The sequence below is a fragment of the Alosa alosa genome, chromosome 3 (genome assembly GCF_017589495.1).
Source record: "Alosa alosa isolate M-15738 ecotype Scorff River chromosome 3, AALO_Geno_1.1, whole genome shotgun sequence".
NCBI lineage: Eukaryota > Metazoa > Chordata > Actinopteri > Clupeiformes > Clupeidae > Alosa > Alosa alosa.
Window position 1 is genome coordinate 5,949,784 of NC_063191.1, and position 5,000 is coordinate 5,954,783.

General features: G+C 46.1%; 1 long non-coding RNA gene across 1 annotated transcript in view; it reads right to left on the reverse strand.

Moving 5' to 3' along the window:
• LOC125291749 overlaps nucleotides 1-5,000 on the reverse strand; it is a 25,886-nt gene that overhangs the window by 13,752 nt on the left and 7,134 nt on the right. Inside the window, exon 2 of the long non-coding RNA XR_007193050.1 lies at nucleotides 3,395-3,489. This is a non-coding gene — a long non-coding RNA (uncharacterized LOC125291749). The remainder of the gene's footprint in view (nucleotides 1-3,394; nucleotides 3,490-5,000) is intronic.

The following is a 5,000-nucleotide window of genomic DNA, read 5'->3' on the forward strand; positions in this document are numbered from 1 at the left end:
ACACTCTATTCACAAACACGCTGGCATACACATACGCACGTTCGCAGACACACACACACACAAGTGTGTAGTTGAGTGTGCGAGAGAAAGAGTGCATGTCTGTGTGTGACCATGTGTGTAAGCTTATTCGAGTGTAAATGAATGCATCTGCCCTGTACACCTTCCAGAGTGCATTGTAAAGCCTGAACTGATGCTGAGGGCTTCAGACAGACCATGACTGCATATAGGTCACACAGGGACTGCATCTACCTTTATGTATATCGATGTATGTATGTGTGTGTGTGTGTGTGTGTGTGTGTGTGTGTGTGTGTGTGTGTGTGCAGGTGTGTGTGTGTGTGTGTGTGTGTGTGTGTGTGTGTGTGTGTGTGTGCAGGTGTGTGTGTGTGTGTGTGTGTGTGTGTGTGTGTGTGTGTGTGTGTGTGTGTGTTGTAAAAAAGTCCAATAGTGTTTCTGTGTGCTCTCTGGCTCTCTCTCCAGTGGCAGGGGGATACCATGGTAACAGAAGAGATGGAGTTCAGCAGAAGTGCAGCATGTGCTGTGGAGGGGGGGGGGGGCACGAGGAGGAGAGATCAAACACATGCACAGAGGAGGAGAGAGGAAGACAAGAGAAAAGGATGCCCGTCCAAAAAGACTGAGGCACGCCAGCATATGCTGAGGGAGGAGAGGAGAGGAGAGGAGAGGAGAGGAGAGGAGAGGAGGAGAGAGAGAGGAGAGGGAGAGAGGAGAGGAGGAGGGAGAGAGGAGAGGAGAGGAGAGGATGAGAGGAGTGGAGAGGAGAGGAGAGGAGAGGAAAAAAGGAAAGAAAGAGAGGAAAGGAGAGGAAAGGAGAGGGAGGAGAGGAGGAGAAGAGAGAAGAGAAGAGAGGAGGGGGAGGAGAGGAGAGGAGAGGAGAGGATAAGAGAGGGGAGGAGAGGAAATGAAAGAGGAGAGGAAAGGAGAATGGCAGAGTAAAGAAGGCATAAAAACAGAAGAGAAGAGAAGAGAAGAGAAGAGAGGAAGGTAGGAGGGGAAGACAGAAGGGGAGAGGTAAAGAGGAGAGAGGAAGGGAGGAGAGAGAGTAGAGGAGGAGAGGAGAGCAGGTTGAACACCCACTTACTGATTAATCGCCAACGCCTGACATCCCTGCCCCACAGAAACACATGATAGAGACCACCTAGTACACCCATATATGGAGACCGTCAAGTACAACCATATATGGAGTGTCCCTACAAACTAACACAGTCTCACCTCAAAGACCCTCTGTCACACACACACACACACACACACACACACACACACACACACACACACACACATATTCACAGAGACAAGACAAGCACACAAACACACAGTAAACACACACTCAACAATGATTCACACACACACACACACACACACACACACACACTCATAACACTGAGACACACAGAGCACAAGGTTGGGGGTGTTATGGTGATGAGGGATGAGACATCCAAAGTAGCAAGGAGGGTATTTGTCACAGTTACAGAGACATTCCATGTCACTAAAAGAAATACAGATTCATCATGGACACACACACACACACACACACACACACACACACACACACACACACACACACACACACACACACACAGTTTTGAGAGTCAGGAGTGCTTCCCACTGTTCCCCTTTAAACTGCAGACCAACCATCTTTAGCAGGGTCCAGATCAGCAAACAGAAGTGCCAGTCCATGTGGTAGACAAAACCCACGCACGCATGTACATGCACACACACACACACACACACACACACACACACACACACACACACACACACACACACACACACACACACACCTTACAGCTGAATATACTTCATTAATCTTGGTCTCTGCCAGCTTAGAGGGAAAGTGAACAACTAGCTGTCTGAAAGAATATGTCTGAGATTCACATAATCAGCGTGCACGTGCACACACACACACTCACACACTCTCTCCCTCATTCTCTCTCTCACACACACACACACACACCAGATTTCGGTCTGGATGTGGACCTGCTATAACAGCATCTCCATTCCCCACAGCCAAAACAAATTCTTTTGATCTGAGTGAGTCACACACGCACACGAAAACACACACACACACTCTCTCTCTCTCTCACACACACACACACACACACAAACTCTCTCTCACACACACACGAGTACACACACACACACTCTCTCTCTCTCACACACACACACACACTCACAAACTCTCTCTTTCTCACACACACACACACGCGGTAGGCCTCTCTCACGCACGCGGTGCACACATCTCTCTCACGAAGTACACACACACACTCCCTCTCTCTCTCTCACACACACACACACACACACACACACACACACTCATAAACAAATGCACACATTCACACAACTGTAAGTCTTTCCTCACACAAGTACACATTCCAAAGCAAAAAGACAGGACATTGCACACACACTAGAACACATTGCACAGACAGCACCCCCACACACCCACACACACACACACATACACACACAAAACAAAGGCACCTCCACTCACACCTGCACATGCACACACACACACACACACACAGAGCTCATAAACAAATGCACACACAGACACACACACTCAGACACAGAGGATGCATTCAGTTCTCCCCCAATTCACCGGAGACAATCAGAGCGTGAGATTCTCAGGAACAACTGCAAAAAAACAACAAAACAAAGAAAAAACGAAACACACACACACACACACACACACACACACACACACACACACACACACACACACACACACACAGCAAGAGAGAGAGCACCTCAAACCCCTTCTTATTCCTTCAGTAGAAGAGCCAATCAGAGCATGAAGCCCTTTCAACACAGCACACACCAGCCAATCAGAGCGTGTGATTTTATTTCACCTTTCTGTGAACAGGAGAACACCTCAGCCAGACCAGACACCTTATTTGCATGAGGTCAAGATGGACAGCACACAAACATACTCGCGCGCCACGCGCGCACGCACACAAACACTCACACACACACACGCACGCGTGCAGTGCACACACACACACACACACACACTCACACACACACACACACACACACACACACACACACACACACACACACACACACACACACACACACACATGTGCATGCACAGTTTCTAAAGTCCATATAATCTCAACTACGAGTTTATAAAGTCCATATAATCTCAACTCTGCTCTTATAGTCCATATAATCTCAATTTATGAGTTTATAAAGTCCATATAATCTCAACACTGTATTACGTCTTATCAGAACGGAATGAGAAGCCAACCCTGAAGTAATCAACTAAGGAAGTAGATTGCAGGCAGTAGTCCACAGGAAGTAGATCACATAAAGTTCCCTACATGAAGTACATCACAGGAAACAGATCACAGGAAGTGGATCACGGGCACTGGTCACTCACCGGAGTCTCGTTTGGACAACAACTTCACACTGTGGCCCGCAGCAACAGACATCAGCAACAACACAAGTAGAGTGGAGAGCATGTTTCCCTCTTTCCTACAGGGAGAGAGAGAGAGAGAGAGAGAGAGAGAGAGCGAGACATGGTTAAGGCTTGAAATGAAGCTTTTTGCAAGTGACCTACCTCTTTACCTTCATACATAGAGTGACAGAAAAGAAAAGAAAATGTAAAAAGAAAGAGAGGAGTGAACCCTGAAACTCAAATGAACTCTGTGGATAGATGCATAGATCTCACATGTCCAGCGGAGGCCATGAAGGCTCCTCAGTCTGGCTACTACATCACACTTCTCCATTCTAGAAAGGCAGTTGATGTGTAAGCTCACTACCCCGTGCTCATGGGGAATCATGCTGATATTGTGGCTAGCGTATTGCCTGGTTTTGGCTGAACAAATCTCGCTTCGCATTTGCACAGTTTGGACTGTGTTTAAACTGTACAGCAACACCAGATGTTCTGTTTCAAACACAAACAGAATCGACAACTAGAGAAATATGGCAAGAATATCACAGATTTGAAAAAAGATTGATAGATTAAATTAATCATAATCAAAGCACAGAAACTTCAATTGCTACAAACTACTGTACATTACAAAACCAGTCCTAAATATAATAAGGCAAAGGCAGTAACCTGCAGACCAGTGTGTTTATATATGTGTATATGTGTGGCCATGACAGAATCCTGCAGGGCAGTTTGTTTATATATGTGGCCATGACAGAATCCTGCAGGCAGTGTGTTTATATATGAGGCCATGACAGCATCTTGCAGGGCAGTTTGTTTATATGTGGCCATGACAGTATCCCACAGAGCAGTGTGTTTATATATGTGGCCATGACAGCATCCTGCAGGGCAGTTTGTTCATATATGTGGCCATGACAGTATCCCACAGAGCAGTGTTTATATATGTATATATACAACTTTTGAAATAACCTGCAGCCAATGTGTGCGCAAAACTGAAACGTTACGAGAGAAATGTATGGCGATACAAGATATTGTACAAGATCAGAACAAGAAGAATCAGCTGGAATAGAATAGATGAAATAAATAAATAAATAAAAAAGAAAGAAAGAAAAGAAGAAATGAGGTCAGAGAGAGTGAAAGTGAGAATATGACTCTGAGGAGCTTGTCATCCACCCACACAGGCAGAGAGTTCCGACACCCAGAGTGAATGTAAGGCAGGGTTCATTGCATGCACACCTACACACACACACACACACACACATACCACACACACACACACACACACACACACACACACACACACACACACACAGGCTGAAATATGTGACTCCATTTTGATGATAGTCTTTGATTACATTTCACTAGTTAAGCCCGTCGGCATGATTGCTATACTGAGTGTATAAGCTAAGCGTGGTTGGCATGGTAGCTGGCGTGGTCATGGATTGCCTGAGTGTATAAGCTAAAAGCGGAGATGGCGATAGAGTGTATAAGCGATGGCCATACTTGCACCCCAGTGTAAGGAGGATGAGTAACTATGGTAGCTATACTGTTAAGGACTGGTTCACCCGGTAGGGAATGCCTGGGGAGATCAGCT